This window comes from Haematobia irritans, chromosome 3 (genome assembly GCF_050003625.1).
Source record: "Haematobia irritans isolate KBUSLIRL chromosome 3, ASM5000362v1, whole genome shotgun sequence".
In the NCBI taxonomy this organism is placed as follows: Eukaryota; Metazoa; Arthropoda; class Insecta; order Diptera; family Muscidae; genus Haematobia; species Haematobia irritans.
Window position 1 is genome coordinate 181,438,097 of NC_134399.1, and position 22,990 is coordinate 181,461,086.

Genomic DNA, 22,990 nt, shown 5'->3' on the forward strand with positions numbered 1-22,990 from the left:
TCCACCATAGGATGGGGGTATATTAACTTTGTGATTCCGTTTGCAACACTTTGAAATATTGCTCTAAGACCCCATAAAGTATATATATTCTGGGTCGTGGTGAAATTCGGAGTCGATCTGAGCATGTCCGTCCGTCCGTCCGTCTGTTGAAATCACGTTAACTTCCGAAAGAAACAAGCTATCGACTTGAAACTTGGCACAAGTAGTTGTTATTGATGTAGGTCGAATGGTATTGCAAATGGGCCATATCGGTCCACTTTTACGTATAGCCCCCATATAAACGGACCCCCAAATTTGGCTTGCGATTGCTATAAGAGAAGCAAATTTCATCCGATCCGGCTGAAATTTGGTACATGGTGTAACTATATGGTCTCTAACAACCATGCAAAAACTGGTCCATATCGGTCCACTTTTACGTATAGCCCCCATATAAACGGACCCCCAAATTTGGCTTGCGATTGTTCTAAGATAAGCAAATTTCATCCGACTCTGCTGGAATTTGGTACATGGTGTTAGTATATAGTCTCTAATAACCATGCAAAAATTGGTCCACATCGGTCCATAATTATATATAGCCTCCATATAAACCGGTCCCCAGATTTGGCTTGCGGAGCCTCAAAGAGAAGCAAATTTCATCCGATACGGCTGAAATTTCGTACATGGTATTAGTATATGGTCTCTAACATCCATGCAAAAATTGGTCCACATCGGTCTATAATTATATATAGCCCCAATATAAACCGATCCCCAGATTTGAACTCCGGAGCCTCGTAGAGGAGCAAAATTCATCCGATCCGGTTGAAATTTGGTACGTGGTGTTAGTATATGGTCTCTACCAACCATGCAAAAATTGGTCCATATCGGTCCATAATTATATATAGCCCCCATATAAACCGATTCCCAGATTTGGTTTGCGGATCCTCTAAGAGAAGCAAATTTCATCCGATCCGGCTGAAATTTGGTACATGGTATTAGTATATAGTCTCTAAGAACCATTCAAAAATTGGTCCATATCAGTGCATAATTATATGTAGCCCCTATATAAACCGATCCCCAGATTTGAACTCCGGAGCCACTTGGACGAGCAAAATTCATCCGATCCGGTTGAAATTTGCAACGTGGTGTTAATATATGGCCGCTAATAACCATGCCAAAATTGGTCCATATCGGTCTATAGTTATATATAGCCGATCCCCAATCACACAAAAATTGGTCCATATCGGTTCATAATCATGCTTGCCACTCGAGCAAAAATAATCTAGCAAAATTTTATTTCTATAGAAAATTTTGTCAAAATTCTATTTCTATAGAAAATTTTGTCGAAATTTGATTCCTATAGAAAATTTTGTCAAATTTTATTTCTATAGAAAATTTTGTTAAAATCGTATTTCTATAGAAAATGTTGTAAAAATTTTAATTCTATGGAGAATGTTGTCAAAATTTTATTTCTATAGAAAATTTTGTCAAACTTAATTATATACGTATTTAATCTGCCATTTTAAGTTTAGTATATACCACGTATGGACTACGTGGTATATAAAGGGTGATTCTTTTGAGGTTAGGATTTTCATGCATTAGTATTTGACAGATCACGTGGGATTTCAGACATGGTGTCAAAGAGAAAGATGCTCAGTATGCTTTGACATTTCATCATGAATAGACTTACTAACGAGCAACGCTTGCAAATCATTGAATTTTATTACCAAAATCAGTGTTCGGTTCGAAATGTGTTTATCGACAAATTTTGTTCAGCGATGAGGCTCATTTCGGGTTGAATGGCTACGTAAATAAGCAAAATTGCCGCATTTGGAGTGAAGAGCAACCAGAAGCCGTTCAAGAACTGCCCATGCATCCCGAAAAATGCACTGTTTGGTGTGGTTTGTACGCTGGTGGAATCATTGGACCGTATTTTTTCAAAGATGCTGTTGGACGCAACGTTACGGTGAATGGCGATCGCTATCGTTCGATGCTAACAAACTTTTTGTTGCCAAAAATGGAAGAACTGAACTTGGTTGACATGTGGTTTCAACAAGATGGCGCTACATGCCACACAGCTCGCGATTCTATGGCCATTTTGAGGGAAAACTTCGGAGAACAATTCATCTCAAGAAATGGACCGGTAAGTTGGCCACCAAGATCATGCGATTTGACGCCTTTAGACTATTTTTTGTGGGGCTACGTCAAGTCTAAAGTCTACAGAAATAAGCCAGCAACTATTCCAGCTTTGGAAGACAACATTTCCGAAGAAATTCGGGCTATTCCGGCCGAAATGCTCGAAAAAGTTGCCCAAAATTGGACTTTCCGAATGGACCACCTAAGACGCAGCCGCGGTCAACATTTAAATGAAATTATCTTCAAAAAGTAAATGTCATGGACCAATCTAACGTTTCAAATAAAGAACCGATGAGATTTTGCAAATTTTATGCGTTTTTTTTTAAAAAAAAGTTATCAAGCTCTTAACAAATCACCCTTTATTACGGTATTAGGAAGTTTTATGATACCTTGTCATCGGCAAAAGTTACCGCAACCCAAGTAATTCGATTTTGGATGACAGTCTTCAGTATAAGTTTCTACGCAATCCACGGTGGAGGGTACATAAGCTTCGGCCTGGCCGAACTTACGGCCGTATATACTTGTTTTCAGTGTAGCATCGTATATATGTATGCTCCAGAAGTCAAACCGTGAGAACGGTTTATATGGGGCTATATCGGTACATGGAACAATATACAACCTATCTTTGAATTTGCAAATATAGTACTGGTGAAATATATTATTTTTGCATAATACAAGAAAAGCCGCTTTTTAAAGTGAAAATATAAATAGTCATACTACGGAAAACTTTTTTATACTCTAAACAAGTAAGTAAAGTCTAAAGTCGGGCGGGGCCGACTATATTATACCCTTTGTAGACCAAAATTTGTGTTACCATCTCAACTCCTTCATGAAGGTTTATATTCCTATATACAAATATTTATATCTTAACCGATTTGAAGACAATTTTTTGTACTTCTACAAAATCTCTAGAACTAAAATTTAAATCGGCTGATTCCCTGTAATGAAGTACAATATTGCTAAAAAAAAATATATGGGTAACATTTAAATCTGAACCAATTTTGAGGCAACTTCGCAAAAGCGTATTTACGATTTATCGGTCGATAGATATGTATTAGAGTAATAGGAAAATTTGAGTCACTTTTAAAAGTCTTCGACTTAGCAGTGGCGATTTTATAAGGAAAATGTGGGTATTTGGCCTATATGGAAGCTATATCGAAATCTGAACCGATTTCAATCAAATTTCACATGCATAGTTACTATGTTAATTCTACTCCCTCACGTAAATATGAGTCAAATGGACTCTTAGATATAGCTCCCATATATCATTCGCTCGATTTGGAGCTATATCTAAATCTGAACCGATTTCAATAAAATTTACCACACTTGACTACACTACATCTTGTATTCCTAGTGCAACATTTGAAGCAAATCAGGACAAACCTCTGGCTTTTCAGGTAATATAAGTCCAAATCGGACGAAAGACATATATATCGAAGCTATATCTAAATTGGAACTGATTTTAACCAAATTTGGCACGATACTATTAAACGCAAAATTTGAAGCCAAACCGGACAAAACTCTGGCCTTTGTGGCCATATAAGTGCAAATCGGATATTTTGCATATTTTACGAGAGCTGCAAGCCATTTGGCTGCACGAAATTTTAAGAAAATACGTTGATAAATACGTCAATTATGGCCACATTGGTGATAAATGTATATGGCAGCTATATCTAAATCTGAACCGATTTTTTTTAAATCAATAGCGATTGTCTTTGAGCCAAAATAAAACTTTGTGCCAAATTTGAGGACGATCGGACTTAAACTGAGACCTGTACTTTGCACACAAAATTACAAACGGACATCGCTAAATCGATTCAGAATTTAATTCTAAGCCCATCGGTATACTAAAAGATGGATCTATGACTACAATTTCTTGGCGTTACATACAAATGCACAAACTTATTATACCCTGTACCACAGTAGTGATAAAGGGTATAAAAAGTCATGTATAGATTTGAATCTGGCGTTTTCTTTTCAATGACTCTATTGATTAAGTTCCTTAATCTACTTTGTCCGTAAAGCTCGAATAATAATTGTAAATTAAAATGTAATGCATTTGGACGTTAATCGCCTGTTTCAATATCATGCTAACATGAAAAATCTAAAGAAATGTTTTGTATAAAAATTTCGTTTAGATATAAAGTGAACATAATAGCGAGAAATCTTTTGAATCACGAATAATTTTATAACTAATTTACATAAGGGAACTGACTAAACATAAGCATAATTAAAATCGAGAGAGTATTTAATTCTTCAATTAAAAGCAAATTTAAATAGTGGGCGTGATTATGTTCTTCAGCGTATTTTTCCGAAATTCGTTAATCACGCACTAGATTATTTTCGTGACTTACGCTTACGCACACTCACGCCATTGTACCCATTTGTTTAGACATGCACACATTTGATAGAAAATCAGATTCCAACTGTGCGTATGAGTTCTTATATTATGTATATTCATCATACGCATAGGTGTTCATCTACGAAGTAAGCCTCTGATATGGGATGGCTTTTATATAACTACCCTAGGGGAAATTGGTGCAAATTGCTACAAACGCACCTATCACAGGACTGATATAAGTGCTTGGAAATCGATATTTCGATGTGTTTTAAACGGAATGACAAACCTTCTATACTCCCATCGCCATCCTATTTCGGTGGCGGGTATAAAGTTAAAAGAGGAATATAATGGTTAGGTTAAGTATACTGGCAGCCCGTTATGTCAGGTTCAATTTGGCCATTGTGATACCACAGTGGTGTATTTATCTCTTATCATTGAGTGATTCCACATTTAGCTCATCACTTAGAGAAGCTTTGAAACACTCAGAAATGTCACCAGTACTACTAATAGGGGACAGTCCACAGCTGAAAAAAAAATTGTGTTTGGTCCAAGACCTCGACGGCATTCAAAAAGAGTATTTGAAAACAAATATAAAATAAATAAAATAATTTTCAATGGATATTCATTGCACAATTATCAATTTAAACGCTTTTTGTCTTTCATCATACAATTTGAATTTATTTTTAAATTAAAACAAAACGTATAATTTTATTGAATAAGAAAATAGTCAATGGTTTGCATTCAATTGAATTATTTATTAAACAAAACACAAATCTTTCCGCATCAATATGAATTAATTTATACAAATTGCTCAGAATTGTATCATATTTAAAATATAATCGAGCACTAGAGCCGGGCAATTGAAGTTGAATTCTAAATCTTTCTTTATATCCGTTTCTTCGCACAGTCGTACAAAAACACCTACAAAAAATATAAAATAAATTCTAAAAAAAAAAACAAAAACAAAATTTTTTATTGAAAGCTCTAAAGACTGTAAAGCATAGCCTGTAAATCTCCATACAAAGGAGGATATATAGAATATAATATAAACACCAATGTATTTTGAAGAAAAATTCATGAAAGAAGCCAACAACAAGAATGTACATAAATGTCATATATGCACAATTCATATTATGCAAATAGACAATCATAAATCGCAATACAACATTTTTGCTCAACCACCGACATTATTTTATTGTATGACTACGAGTATGACTGGAGAAAAGCAAATTGTAAGCAAATGTATTCAAACGTTGTATGTGTGTGTGTGTGTGCATTGAGAAAGGGATATGAAAGTAACAAAAAGAAATCATTCGAATTGTAGCAAAAATATTATCTTTCATTTTACCCATTGTGTGATACTGAGGACTTATTATATTTTTATAATTTTTAAGACAAAATTTCGATTTTAAAATTAATTTTCAAGTTTTTTACAAGATGTGGTTGGGACTAGGACCAAGGGAATCATCTGAGCTATTTTTTCCGTTTTAGATCTATATATTCCCTATAAATAATTCTTAAGAGATCAAAACACTTTAAAATTCCGTACCAATCTGGAGGGATGACGCACGATTCAATGCTTAGCTTAATGACAAGTCATCTCCTTTTTATAGCTGAAACCGAAACACATTTCACATTATAATAAAATCATTTAGGGCATGCTAACACTGTTCCTACTCGAGGAAAAAATGTACTTAAATTTATAGAAATTAAAAAAAAAATAATAATTTAGTCAAAATTTTATTTCTATAGCAAATTTTGTCAAAATTTTATTTTTATAGAAAATTTTGTCAAAATTGTATTTCTGTACCAAATTTTGTCAAAATTGTATTTCTATAGAACATGTTGCCAAAATTGTATTTCTGTAGCAAATTTTGTCAAAATTTTATTTCTATAGAAAATTTTGTCAAAATTTTATTTCTATAGAAAATTTTGTCAAAATTGTATTTCTATAGAAAATTTTGTTAATCTTTATCCGTTCAAGCGTTGCAGAATTATTTCCACGAAAACGCGATTTGGAACCACTGTGAGCTGCTCGTTAAATTCCAGCAAAAAGTTTGGAAGTTATTCTAAAGGAACTTCCACAAATGCACTCCCACAGATGTTCTTTACTTTAAAGTTCTTTTGATTAAATTTTTATACTCGTATAACTCGTTTTTTTTTCATATTTTTATACACTAAACCACATAGTGGTCAGGGTATAATAAGTTTGATCTGCCAAAAAATTTGCCTACCAGAAATATTGATTTTAGATCCCATAAAATATATACCAATCGACTCAGAATCACCTCCTGAGTCGATCTAGCGCTTGGTGTCCGTCCGTCTGTCCATGTATTTGTTGTTCACAGGATTCCGGTCGCTATTAATAACCGATTTTGATGAAATTTGGTACAGGGAGTTTTTTTGGGCACAAGGACGAACGCTATTGAATTTGGACAAAATCGGATCAAATTTAGATATAGCTTCCATATATATGTATCGCCCGATTTCGACAAATGGGATTACGTTGCGCTGTTTTACAAACTGATCGTCATCAAATTTGGCAAAAAACGAATCTTTTTCTTCGCCCTTCAAGTCTGCAAAATTTCATCGAAATCGGTTCAGATGAAAATATGGCTCTCATATATATGTACCGCCCGATTTTTCCAAATTCGGCCACAAAACCCTTATTTATAAATCGATCTTACTCAAAGTTGGCTAAATGTAATCTTCTATAGCATTGACTATAGGTGCAAAAAATCATCGAAATCGGTTCAGATTTAGCTATAGCTCCCATATATATGTACCGCCCGATTTTTCTAAATTTGGCTTTAAAAACCCTTATTTATCAACCGATAGTACTCAAGGTTGGCCAAATGTAATCTTCTATAGCACTAACTGTATGTGCAAAATTTCATCGAATCGGTTCAGAATGAGATAGCTCCCATATACACGTATAGCCCGATTTTCCCAAAAATTGGCCATAGAAACCTTATTTATTAACCGATCTTACTCAAAGTTGGCTAGATCCAGTCCTCTATATTACTAACGGTATGTGCAAAATTTCATCGAAATCGGTTCAGATGTAGATATGTTTGACCCTAGAGGCGTCACTTCTTAACTGATCTTACACAAATTTTGCACAGGTAACCTTTTGTAGTATTAATCAAACCCGAAAAATATTATGCAATTTGGTTCAGATTTAGATATAGCTTCCATTTTTTGTCAAAACTTTATTCCTGTAGAAAATTTTGTCAACATTTTATTTCTATAGAAAATTTCGTCAAAATTGTATTTCTATATATATTTTTTTTTTTCAAAATATTATTTCTACAAAAATTTTTCTCAAAATTTCATTTCTGTATTATATATTATCAAAATTTTATTTCTATAGAAAAATTTCTCAAAAAAATGTGTTTATAGAAACTTTTTCCAAAATTTTATTTCTATAGAGATTTAACAAAAAAATTACTATCAACTGTGGTGGTAATACAAATTTATATTCTAGGTTATATTTTATATTAGACAAAAAAGGTATTTATAAGTAAGTCTACAAATAATTACGAATCGATATGGACTTTTGCACGGTACGTAGAGAGCCAGAATTGAAATATGGTGGTCGCTTATATGTGGGCTAACATATATACAATTATGAACTTGATATGGACCAATTTTTGTGTGATTGGGGATCGATTTATCTGAGGGCTATATATAACTATAGACCGATATGGACCTAGTCAAGGCATGGTTGTTAACGGCCATATACTAGCACAATGTACCAAATTTCAACATACTCGGATAAAATTTGCTCCTCCAAGTGGCTCCAAAACCAATTCTCGGGATCGGTTTATATGGGGACTATATATGATTATGGACTGATATGGACCACTTTTGGCATGGTTGTTAAATATCATATACTCCCACCACGTATTAAATTTCAACCAGATCGGATGAATTTTGCTTCTTCTAAAGGTTCCGGGGGTCAAATCTGGGGATCGGTTTATATGGGGGCTATATATAATTATTGACTAATATGAACCAATTCCGGCATGGTTGTTGGATACCATATACTAACATCATGTACCAAATTTCAACCGAATCGGATGAATTTTGATCTTCCAAGGGGCTCCGGAGGTCAAATCTGGGGATTGGTTTATATGGGGGCTATATATAATTATGGACCGATTTCGACCAATTTAGGCATGGGTGTTTGAGGCTATATATTAATACCACGTACCAAATTGCAACTGAATCAGATGAATTTTGGTCTTCCAAGAGGTTCCGGAGGTCAAATCTGGTGATCGGTTTATATGGGGGCTATATATAATTATGGACCGATTTCGACCAATTTTTGCATTGGTATTTGAGGCCATATATTAACACTACGTACCAAATTTCAACTGAATCAGATGAATTTTGGCCTTCCAAGAGGCTCCGGAGGTCAAATCTGGTGATCGGTTTATATGGGGGCTATATATAATTATTTACCGATGTGGACCAATTTTTGCATAGTTCTTAGAGACCATATACCAACACCATGTACAAAATTTCAGCCGGATCGAATGAAATTTGCTTCTCTTAGAAGCTCCGAAAGCCAAATCGGGGGATCGGTTTATATGGGGGCTATATGTAATTATGGACCGATGTTGACCAATTTTTGCATGGTTGTTAGAGATCATATGCTGACACCATGTACCTAATTTCAACCGGATGTGGACCAATTTTTGCATGGTTGTTAGAGACCATATACCAACACCATGTACCAAATTTCAGCCGGATCGTATGAAATTTGCTTCTCCTAGAGAATCGGCAAGCCAAATTTCGGGGTCCGTTTATATGGGGGCTATACGTAAAAGTGGATCGATGTGGCCCATTTGCAATACCGTCCAACCTACATCAATAACAACTACTTTTGGCAAGTTTCAAGTCGATAGTTTGTTTCGTTCAGAAGTTAGCATGGTTTCAACAGACGGACGGACATGATCGACTCAGAATTTTACCACCACCCAGAATATATATACTTTATGGGGTCTTAGAGCAATATTTCGATGTGTTACAAATGGAATGACAAAGTTAATATACCCCGATCCTATGGTGGGGGGTATAAAAAAGAATTGTGTCTTAAAAGTATCCTTACTTGTATTCTCCGCTTCTTTGGCTCGGAATCAATACCAAAATTTTTAAAGTAAAGACAAAATCTTTGGAACCGGGCATGCTTTATTTCAGTGTAGGATAGAAGACGAATTTCTCTGATATAAAATATTTCCTTGTCCAACAGTCGCTAAAATTTTTAATGAAGTCGATTTGTCCTTATAGTTAAGTGATTCGACTTAAAAATCGGTATCGTAACATGAAAGAAAATTTCGTTTGCTTAATGTCAATTTGACTTTAATAATTTACTTTTTGTGTATTTAACATTAATTAATTGATCCAATTAATTGTTTAGTTGAAATGTCTTTAATCACAGAAATGATTGTATCAATAAAAAAATAATTTAAAGTCAATTAAAAAATTAATTGATCCAATTAAAAAATTAATTGATACTATTAATTTTTGTGATTGTTTTTTTTTTTTTAATTAAAAAATTTGTTGAATCGATTAAATTTTTAATTGAATATTTTTTAAAAATCAATTAAAATTTTAATTGGAAACATTTTTTTAAATTTTTTTCTGTGTACAAAACAAAAACTCTTGCAAAAATAAGAGACGTTTATCAACTCTTTATTTTCAATACGTTTTTTACTTGAAATATGTCATAATTTCTACTTGAAGTCGAGTCTAAATATGGAAACTTAAGTTTTCGATAACACATTTTTGAAGGGCTTTGATAGCAGATGAACAAAAAAATTGAAAAAAATAATAAACTAAAATTTGTTTCCTAGCATCAAGTATGCAAAACTCAAATTTAAAAGAGAATTGTGTCTTAAAAGTATCCCTACTTCAATTCTGCGCTTCTTTGGCTCGTAATCAATACCACTACAATTAGTGTAAAAACAAAATCTTTGGAATCGGACATGCTTTTTTTTCAGTGTAATATATCCTTACCACTTCAAGAAAAAATCAAGATCCTCGGTCCTTAATGGTATAATGCGACTTACAATTCTTTCAAAACAATAACAAGGATATAAATATACCATATACAAATTACCTTAAATAATAACAAAACAAAAAATCTACACAATCTTTATGCATATACTACACCGAAAAAAAGTGAACAATTTTATAGGAAGATTAAGGAAAATTAAAGTTAAGTGAAAGTAAAGAAGAAAAACATTGGCGCCAAATCATGACCATTTTAACCATACAGTAGTTCATTCTTACTATTTTTGGGAATCGTACGAAAATCTTCTTTTGCTTTAGTTCATATTGAACTTACGTGTACGGTCATTGAGCTTTATACCTACGCTTAGTTCATAAAATTTTTGAGACATACTTAAAAAAGTAAGATTTCATTAAGCTGTGGAAAATTTCGATAAAAATAATAAAATTTAACTAGCAAATAAAACTTTTCGAATAAAAATAAGTTAAATTTAGATTTACGGGATTTTTTTTTCTGTGTACGATACCTATACTGAAAATAGAAATGCTTACATTTTGTATAATTTCTTTGAAATTTATTTACAAATTGTTCTCTTTTATTTAATATTCTATATAATGTTAAATATTATTATAAAAATATATCCTATTTGTGTGTATGTGTACGTATATATTTTAGTAGAATCCTATATAAACATATATCCCAAGAAATAAACGATTGCTAGATGTGATTCGATGACAAGTCTAGTGAAAACCATTCAAGCCAAAAGAAGAGAAAAACACCAGAATGAATACACGCACGTATAATCAAATAAAGACCCTAGCCACAGAGGCAAACACATAAATTGTATTTGATTGCTTATGGTTGTCTGTCGATTCGTTTGTATTCTCTACCAAAGAATGATATTTATTTCGTATTTGTGAATTAGTATTTACCACATCTATTTATCAAATTCTTTTTGTATTGGAAATTATTGAGTCAATTTTGATGCCTTTGTAATCGTTTATCCATACAATTTTGAATGGAATTTTTATTTCGTATTTGATTTAGAAGATCCTAAGAATGGCTAAGAGTGATAAAAAAATGTATGAATTGCCAATAGATTAATGATATTGTATAGAAGTCATTATATTTAAAGTCGGAAATTTATCAAAACTATGGGTTGAGTATTTGCTTATGTCACCATAGTGCCCAATCGTTACAATAATTTAGTGATTACACCCAAAAGACAGTGACAGACAGTAAACAAAAAATTTTGGTTAATTTAGGAAAATTTAAACTAAACTGTAGTACAAACGCAAATGTCACGTCGATTTCACAAAAATAAGTAATTATCGAAAATTAAAAAAAAAAATTAGATATAAATTTTTTTTCTTGTTAAAAAAAATTTCGAAGTTATAACTTAAATTTGCAGTTAAAAATTACAAAAATATCGTTAATACCATATGAACTTCATAATAGACATATGTGTTGTAAAATTTACTAATTCTAAGAAATTCTAAACTATTTTGTGTGGAGGCCCAATGTTAGTACATCTGTGTGCTTCATTTATGTATAGTTTCCTCCTTTATAGTTATTTTAACTAACTTACAGAATAAATTATTACAAAAAGAACATTTTCTCAAAATACAACAATTCGCCTCATTTAGGAAAAATTGGTCAAATGAAGTAAAGTGCGCCCTATGCAATGGGAACCATCCAGCTAACTATAAAGGTTGCACTGTTTACAAACAAATATATACTCAATATTATCCTTCTCTTAGACCAACTAGAGGAAATCAACAGACTGATCCTAAGCCTTCTGCAAGCCAAGAACGAGTTATTGAAAATAATTCGTACTCAAATGTAGTAAGAAATATAGACCTTGCGCAAACCAATCAACAAAACCTTGAAAACCAACCACAAAACCTGCAAAATCTTCAACCCAATGAAATACCAGAAGTCAAAGAAATGCTGAGTAACCTTAACAAATTAATGCAACAAATGACAAACCTTCTTATGAATATCACCTTGAAACTTTCAAATATATAGGATGGAATGTCTTAAAATAGTATTCTGGAACGCAAACGGATTATCACAACATACCTTAGAACTAAAACAATTTCTAACATCAAACCAAATTGATATCCTTCTCATATCAGAGACGCACTTTACTCATAAACACCATTTTTCTATCCCAAAGTATGATTTCCACCACGTAATGCATCCATCTGGGAAAGCTCGAGGTGGGTCTGGTATCTTAGTAAAAGAGACCATAAATTATCACCAGGGTATTCACTACTGTACAGAAGAAATACAGGCAACAAACATAATCGTAGAAACGCTTCAAGGCTCCTTAACTGTATCGTCCATTTATAGTCCACCTCGGCATAACATTAAAAAAGACCAATATATTAGTTACTTCAAAACTCTAGGAAATAAATTTCTGGCATGCGGAGATTACAATGCCAAGCATACTCAGTGGGGGTCTCGCCTAACAACACCAAAAGGAAGACAGCTATATTGGGCTATAAAGGAGCTCAATTTAAGGACCATATCACCTGATTCCCCGACTTACTGGCCCTCTGACCTAAACAAGTCTCCAGATCTTATTGATTTCTGTGTCTCAAAAGGTATTCCACTGGGTTCTGAAACATGTGTATCAACTCATGACTTGTCATCTGATCATTCACCGGTTTTCCTAACCTTGTATTCTCAGAAACACAAAGAGTATCAGAAATGCAAACTTCACAATAAGAAAACAAATTGGGACAATTTTCTTTACCTAGTTAGTAATACCATAAACAAAAATATACCACTGAAAACAGAAAATGACATAACAGGAGGCGTAGAGCACCTTATAAGTGTTATTCAAAACGCATCATGGAATTCCACACCAAGGAACAGTTTTGAAAACCCTCCAAAAGTCTCTAATTCTGTGTTAAGAAAACTATCGGAAAAGAGAAAGGCAAAAAAACGATGGAAACGAACAAGACTACCCGAAGATAAACGTATACTGAATAAAGCAAGTTTCGAACTTAAACAATTACTGAAAAATTTAAATGATAAAAAGATTGAACAAGAAATTACTAACCTAGGTCCAACAATGGCGACAGATTTTTCTTTATGGAAAATCACTAGAAATATAAAAAACCAACCCAAAACAAATTATCCCATCCGTAAGCCTGACAATTCCTGGACCAAAAGTAATTTAGAAAAAGCAATGACTTTTGCCAATCACTTATATGATGTGTTTTCTCCTAATAGTACGGAGGAAACGACATACTATATTCAATCTTACCTATCTGAAACACACCAACTTGATTTACCTATTAAGAAATTCACCAAAAAAGAAGTTCTACAAGCAATAAAGACCTTAAAATCTGGTAAAGCACCAGGATATGATTTAATCACTCCAAAAATATTAAAAGAACTACCCACTGAAGGCATAGACTGCATCACTTTCATCTTTAATGCTTGTTTAACTCGTAATTTTATCCCTCCACAGTGGAAAGTCGCACAAATTATAATGATACAAAAACCCGGAAAACCGGTAGATCAAGTAAAATCGTATCGTCCAATAAGTCTACTACCCATACTATCCAAACTACTGGAAACACTTTTTATTAGCAGGTTAATGCCTATTATTGAAACTGAACGCATTATTCCGAATCACCAATTTGGCTTCAGGAGAAAACATGGAATCATAGAACAAATACATCGCTTGGTCGAGACAATCAATTCAGCTTTTGAATCTAAAAGCTATTGCACCTCGGCATTTCTAGATATTTCTCAGGCTTTTGATAAAGTTTGGCATGATGGCCTGTTGTACAAAATTAAGAGATTTCTTCCAATAAATTACTTCCTATTTATTAAATCATACCTAGAAAATAGACTGTTTTATGTTCATGAATCTGGTGAAATGAGTGACTTGAAACATATAAGAGCTGGTGTCCCCCAGGGTAGTGTAATGGGCCCGATCTTATACCTTCTGTTTACAGCCGACCTTCCCCAAACAGAAACTGCTGTTATTGGAACATTTGCTGACGACACAGCTGTCTTAGCCACAAATAAAAACTGTACTGTTGCAAGCAATTTGCTGCAAAACTATTTGAATGAACTGTCGATGTGGTTAAAATGCTGGCGCATTAAAGCAAATGAATCAAAATCTACCCATGTAACATTCACACTGAATCACGGAAATTGTCCCCCAGTTTACATGAATCAAATAGAACTTCCTATGAAGGATGATGTGAAATACCTTGGTTTACATTTAGACAAAAAACTGAAATGGACTACCCACATTAAAACAAAAAGGAAAGCTCTCGATATACAGGTCAATAAGATGCAGTTTCTTATTGGACCGGCATCAAAAATTTCATTTGAAAATAGATTGCTTATATACAAATGTATCATAAAACCTGTTTGGACGTATGGAATCCAATTATGGGGAACTGCTTCAAATACTACAATAAAAATACTGGAACAATTTCAGACAAAAACTCTGCGAAAAATATCAGGAGCACCTCAATACATATCGAACAAGCGACTACTAGAGGAACTGAATATGAAAACAGTTGAGGAAGAAATAGTACACCAATTACAAAACTACAAATTAAGAATAGAAACACACCCAAATTCTCTTGCAGCTGGCCTGATGGCAAATCCGGCAACTTTTACACGGCTTCGAAGAAGAGCGCCACAAGATCTCGTTTAAAAATTTACATCTACTTTGTTTTACTAAATTAATAAATTAATTTGAATCCGTAATTAGGTAAATGTGGGCTCACCAATGGGTGAGCACCATGGTAAAGATATATTATAGAATTAACACCCAGAATAATGTAAATATCAAAATAGTGATAGAAGGCATTAATAAATTTGAATTAAAAAAAAAAAAAAAATTAGGCCGATATCCCGAACCCCATTTAGGCCGATATCCCGATATTTTTTCTTAGGCATCTAGAAATTGAGATTATTATCGTGAACTTGGAACCCCAGAGGTATCTTTAGGTTAAAGGTTAAAGTGGCAGCCCGATTTAGTTTCAGGCTCACTTAGACTATTCAGCCCATTGGTACCTTAGATCCATATTGGTGTGGAAGATTCCTCAAACAAAATTGTTCTAAATATATAAATCCCAAATCTGATTTCATCTCCATAGGTAGAAACTTTAAATTTAAATTCGGGAACCGTACAAATAGAACCGATATGCCTCATAGAGTATTTGTCATCAAATCACACCAAATTCTATATACAATATTTTCATGTAACCCGCTACGATGAAGAATTTTGATATGAAACTGTTATCATTTATTCATGGTGGTGGGTATTTCAGATTAAGCCCAGCCGAACTTAAGGCCGTATATACTTGTTGCAGGTACTTAATTATACCCTGCGCCACACTGTGGAACAGGGTATTATAAGTTAGTGCATATGTTTGCAACACCCAGAAGGAGACGAGATAGACACATGGTGTCTTTGGCAAAAATGGGTGGGCTCCTGAGTCGATATAGCCATGTCCGTCTGTCCGTGAACACATTTTTGTAATCAAAGTCTAGGTCGCAGTTTTAGTCCAATCAAAATTTGTAGCTATGCGTGCCAAATTTGGTTGAAATCGGTTCAGATTTAGATATATCTCCCATATATAGCTTTCGCCCGATTTACACTCATATGACCACAGAGGCCAATTTTTAACTCCGATTTAGTTGAAATTTTGCACAGGGAGTAGAATTAGCATTGTTGCTATGCGTGCCAAATTTTGTTGAAATCGGTTCAGATTAAGATATAGCTCCCATATATATGTTTTCTGATTTCGACAAAAATGGTCAAAATACCAACATTTTCCTTGCAAATCGCCACTGCTTAGTCGAAAAGTTGTAAAAATTACTGTAATTTTCCTCAACTTCTAATACATATATATCGCGCAATAAATCATATATAAACTTTTGCGAAGTTTCCTTAAAATTGCTTCAGATTTAAATGTTTCCCATATTTTTTACTAACATTGTATTCCACCCTAGTGCATTAGCCGACTTAAATTTTGAGTCTATAGATTTTGTAGAAGTATATCAAATTCTGTCCAGATCGAGTGATATTTAAATGTATGTTTTTGGGACAAATCTTTTTATATAGCCCCCAACACAGTTAACGGATGTGATATGGTATCGAAAATTTGGATCTACAAAGTGGTGCAGGGTATAGTATAGTCGGCCCCGCCCGACTTTAGACTTTCCTTACTTGTTATTTTTATACCCTCCACCATAGGATGGGGGGTATATTAACTTTGTCATTCCGTTTGTAACACATCGAAATATTGCTCTAAGACCCTATAAAGTATATATATTCTAGGTCGTGGTGAAGTTCTGAGTCGATCTAAGCATATCCGTCTGTTCGTCTGTTGAAATCACGCTAACTTCCGAACGAAATTAGCTATCGACTTGAAACTTGGCACAAGTAGTTGTTATTGATGTAGGTTAGATGGCATTGCAAATGGACCATATTGGTTCACTTTTATGTATAGCCTCCATATATACGGGCCCTCAGATTTGTATTGCGGAGCCTCAAAGAGAAGCATATTTCATCCGATCTTGCTGAAATTGGTACATGGTGTTGGTATATGGTCTCTAACAACCATGCAAAAATTGGTCCACATCGGTCCATAATTATATATAGCCCCCATATGAACCGATCCCCAGATTTGGCTTGCGGAGCTTCTAAGAGAAGCAAATTTCATCCGATCCGGTTGACATTTGGTACATGGTGTTAGTATATGGTCTCTAATGACCATGCAAAAATGGTCCACATCGGTCCATAATTATATATAGCTCCCATAAAAACCGATCACCAGATTTGATCTCCGGAGCCTCTTGGAAGACCAAAATTCACCTGATTCAGTTCAAATTTGGTACGTGGTATTAATATATGGCCTCAAACACCCATGCAAAAATTCGTCGAAATCGGTCCATAATTATGTATAGCCCCCATATAAACCGATCCCCAGATTTGAACTCCGGAGCCCCTTGGAAGAGCAAAATTCATCCGATTCCGAATTTAGTTAATTTTCAGAATTTCTTATAAATTGTAAATTTTACCATCTTGAAGTTCATATTGCACTAAAGACATGTTTGCAATTTTGAACTCCATTTTTTTTTTTCTTCCTACAAGTTTTCTTTAGTAAATATAATACTATTGTTTAAAAATTTTTTCTTGAATTAGTCGAAACTTTTTATTTTTTTTAAATCGGCATCTGCGTTTCTAATACAGTTTAGTTAAAATTTTCTAAAATTAACTAAAATTTTCTTTCCTGGTAATTCCCCATCCATGGAAAAATATCCCCAATTTGGAGAAAAATACCCAATACTGGCGACACTGGGCCTCAAGTGTAAATTTACCCCATTAATGATATAAATTTATCCTTAACCCCCTTATGGTTATCTCCGAGTTAGCTGAACATATTTCCAAAAATATTGCATCTTAAATGCATAGATTCAGCGCATAGATATCATCTACCTGCTTTTACAAATATCTAAAGTTTCAGCTAGTCCCTTTGGTATTCGCTACATTGCATTTTCAATTAACCAAAGTTGCTATAAAAATCCGGTTCACCACTTTTAAAGTAGCTTATAAAAGCCCTTAAAACAGCTGACAATTTCAAATAACTTTTCCAATTATAAAAAATTCCACACATCAACAGAAAAAATTAAATATTTTTCTTCTACGGTATGTTTTACATTTGCTAGGGGCAATGCATTGCCCTTTTGTGTGAAACTCTCACAGAGTCATTTTCATACTTTTGGAAAAAAAAGTTAACAAAAACCAAAAACTATACATTCGTTCCCACACCTCATAGTCAATTTTGTATAATTTAGTTATTAAATGGCCATTGCATAGTTGTATTGGTATAAGAGAGGATTTATGTAGTTAATACACAAAGTAAATATCTACAGGAAGGCAACACAACAATCTCTTTCTGTTGCTTGCTATCTGCTGGTCAAAAAACACACATACACACACACGCAAACGCACATCCGCACTACCCACAAATTCATATAAAAACTTTGTAAAATTTTTCTGGTTCTTTGTGAAATATTGAAATATTACTGGCATGTGTGTCCTTTTTTTATACCCTCCACCATAGGATGGGGGTATATTAACTTTGTCATTCCGTTTGTAACACATCGAAATATTGCTCTAAGACCCCATAAAGTATATATATTTTGGGTCGTGGTGAAATTCTGAGTCGCTCTGAGCATGTCCGTCCGTCCGTCTGTTGAAATCACGCTAACTTCCGAACGATACAAGCTATCGACTTGAAATTTGGCACAAGTAGTTGTTATTGATGTAGGTCGGATGCTATTGCAAATGGGCCATACGTATAGCCCCCATATAAACGGACCCCCAAATTTGGCTTGCAGACCCTCTAAGAGAAGCAAATTTGCTCCGATCCAGCTGAAATTTGATACATGGTGTTAGTATATGGTCTCTAAAAAACCATGCAAAAATTGGTCGACATCGGTCTATAATTATATATAGCCCCAATATAAACCGATACCCCAATTTGGCTTTCGGATCCTCTAAGAGAAACCAATTTCATCCGAGTCAGTTGAAATTTGGTACATTGTGCTAGTATATAGCCGTTAACAACCATGCAAAAATTGGTCCACATCGGTCCTTAATGATATATAGCCCCCATATAAACGGACCCCCAAAATTTGGCTTGCAGACCCTCTAAGAGAAGCAAATTTTATCCGATCCGCCTGAAATTTGGTACATGGTGTAAGTGTATGGTCTCGAACAACCATGCAAAAATTGGTCCACATCGGTATTTAATTATATATAGCCCCCATATAAACCGATCCCCCGATTTGGCTTTCGGATCCCCTAAGAGAAGCAAATTTCATCCGATCCGGCTGAAATTTGGTACATGGTGTTAGTATATGGTCTCTAACAATCATGCAAAAATTGGTCCACATCGGTCCTTAATTATATATAGCCCCCATATAAACCGATCCCCAGATTTGGCTTGCGGAGCCAATTCATCCGATCCGGCTGAAATTTGGTACATGGTGTTAGTATATGGTCTCTAATGACCATGCAAAAATTGGTCCACATCGGTGCATAATTATGTTTAGCCCCCATATAAACCGATCACCAGATTTGACCTCCGGAGCCTCTTGGAAGACCAAAATTTATCTGATTCAGTTGATATTTGGTACGTGGTGTTAATATACGGCCTCAAACACCCATGCAAAAATTGGTCCATAATTATATATAGCCCCCATATAAACCGATCGCCAGATTTGACCTCCGGAGCCCCTTGGAAGAGCAAGATTCATCCGATTCGGTTGAAATTTGGTACGAGATGTCAGTATATGGTATCAAACAACCATGCAGGAATTGGTTCATATCAGTCAATAATTATATATAGCCCCCATATAAACCGATCACCAGATTTGACCCCCGGTAACTCTCGGAGAAGCAAAATTCATCCGATCTGGTTGAAATTTGGTACGTGGTGGTAGTATATGATATTTAACAAACATGCCAAAAGTAGTCCATATCAGTCCCGATCCCGAGATTTAGTTTTGGAGCCTCTTGGAGGAGCAAATTTCATCCGAGTCAGTTGAAATTTGGTACATTGTGCTAGTATATGGCCGTTAACAACCATGCCTAACTAGGTCCATATCGGTCTATAGTTATATATAGCCCTCAGATAAATCCCTACGTACCGTGCAAAAAAGAAGTTTCTACGCAATCCATGGTGGAGGATACATAAGATTCGGCCTGGCCGAACTTACGGCCGTATATACATGTTCTATTTTCCGCACACATGATTATACCCCCTATGGCAGTTGATGAGGTTTTCTTTCTATGGGTAAGTGCGTGTGTTGACAATGAAGGCAAATATGCTTCTTGTTTTCGTTTGTGAGTGTGTATGTGTGCATATCAATCTTTTAATCCTTTGGCTACAATTAATAAAGCAATAATAATAGTTTTTTTGTGGAATTTTCTACAATATGAGGGATTAAAACAATTACACATGGGATACCTTTATTTGAAAAGTAGTTTTCAAATGCGATTTCAAAGGTATGGGAAGGATATTTCATATAAATATAGAATACAGTTATAGTACATGAATGGAATGTGCCGTAAAAATAAGGGTTTCCAACTACCTTCACCATTAAAGTTTTTCCCGTTAAGTAAGTAAACGAACAAACATGAAGGAAAATTTTAGTTAATTCTAGAAAATTTTAGCTAATCTGTATTAAAAACGCAAAAAACATGCACCGAAAAAAAAGTTTACTATTGTTTACGAAAAATGAACTAACCCATAGTAAGAATGACCATGATTTGGCGCCAAAAATTTTTTTCATCTAGATAAGTTCATGATTTTCTTATAAATAAGTTTATGTATTGCATCGTATTTTAGTTTATTCTTACTACGCTGTGGGAAGAATGTACTTACACTCATTCAAAATATTCCTGCTATCCGGAAAAATGAACAAGTTTTTGGGAATCCTATATTTAGAAATTGGTTTCAAATAAACTGTTTATCAGTATAATTTTCAAAGAAGTAAATAAATTGAGGAATTAAAGGTACAACAAGCCTGTATACAACTAAGAAATTTTTCGTACAATATAAGACAATTTTTCATAACTACCAGTATTTTATTTCAAAAAATTATTATTATATTACATAAAACTATGGCTTATGATATACAATAAAAGAAATGTTTTTATTCGTACGCTGTATGCTGTTACTTTTCGGTAGTTAGTAATTGCTTCTTCAAAAGAGTAATATTCTATGTTAGTAGAATGAAACTAATTAATATCAATTTCCATTTTTTATCCATATGAAAGAAATATGCCATAAGTTGCTATTTTCATTTCATTTTTGTCCAATTTCACCGATTTCGCTAGTTTTTGTTGTGTGGATTTGCGTCATAAGCCTCTGAAGTTAAAAAGGTATATAAAATATAAAAATATTATCAAATTCTATGGTATTTTGATCTTTAACTTACAAGAGAATTTTCTTAGAGCAAATAGGGATATCAGCTTAGTTAGCATTAAACAGTAAGAAGATTCCAAAAAATACCATTAGATTTGCTGTCATCCTGCAAATGAAAATTATTTTTAATAAATAGAAATTTTGGCTTTATTACAAATGGACGAAAAACTTACCACATTGAAAAAAATCATCCAATTACTACATTAGTGGAATCATATCCATGCACAAATGGGACATTTTTGAAATCCTTCTCAGAATATAAATGAAATAAAAATATTATAAAATTAGATATAATTTCCACTTGTCAATATAGCATTTAGTATTTATGGTGGATATTAAGTTCGAGTTTAGTGGCTAAAATCCCAATTTTTCATGATTAGTTTTCTTTAGAAATACATGGGAACAAAATTGAACCGTTTTTGTGTTCATTTAAAATTTATATCAAATTTTTAGTAATTTGAGGTCGCTGAATCCAAATTTACACTTATTTTTTTAAGAGCTCAACTTTTTGAGATATACGGTTATGTTCAAAATTAAGGCACTTCCGCTATATATATTGGAATAACTTGAAAACGATTCATCATATTAAATTAAAAAAACAGCGTTCTACATAAGCTTAAAAACGATTTTCTGTTCTTAATCGTGTAATCCATTTAAAGAATATAAACTTAATAAAAAACTTGTTTCGAGCTATTCTCCATCGAGTTATATTTAAATTTGCATCGAAGGGGTATAATTTTATACTTTTCTCACTGATTTATTTCTGATTTTAGCACCTAAACTCGAACTTAGTACACACCTTAAGGACTCGCTATAACATAAAAATATAGACTCAAAAAATTGTACTGTGATCCAGATGTAGAGTAAATATAGATCATTTTATTACCACTCATTATGAATAGTTTTATGTAAACCAATTTAAAACCGCACTAATTTTAAATTATTAATAGAAATATACAGTTTCTTAATATGTGATTTATTTTAGAGTTATTTATTTTTTATCAATATAAAGTGTTTTTGTTTTCTCTAACATCACACCATTCACTTATCAGTTTCTAAAATGTTACGAAATAAATGTATTTTTATTAATAAACACAAATACCGCACGCAAGCGCACCATTTGTGCGCTTCATAAATGCATCAACAGAACTGAATGCACCAATAAAACTCAAAGACACAAATAGTCATAAAGGACACATATGTAAAGAAAAACCACTCCACACACACATGATCCCTTTCTGATCTCGCTATTGCAACAAAACAACTATCACCACAAAAGATACCAACAACACACATTCCATAACATCATCGCAATAACAAACACAAACAAAAAAAGAAGATGATGCAATAATTTCATAATTTCTTCTCACTTCAATTTCCAGTATCACGTTTATTGATTAGTTGGTATTCTATCTATAGGATAAGGTAAAATATATTCAAAATTTACGAGGAATCCATAAAAAATTATATACACCCGTCAAGGATTAAATTAACTACTTTTTATTCTACTTTATCTAAAATTTTCAATGTGAG

General features: G+C 33.6%; 1 long non-coding RNA gene across 1 annotated transcript; it reads right to left on the bottom strand.

Annotated features, from left to right (window-relative positions):
- Nucleotides 1-21,171: 21,171 nt before the first annotated feature.
- On the bottom strand, nt 21,172-21,627 carry LOC142229868 (uncharacterized). Its single transcript, XR_012720515.1, has 2 exons — nt 21,471-21,627; nt 21,172-21,400 (listed from the first exon to the last, which is right to left on the bottom strand). It is a non-coding gene; the product is annotated as an uncharacterized LOC142229868 (long non-coding RNA).
- Between the last annotated feature and the right edge of the window lie 1,363 nt (nt 21,628-22,990).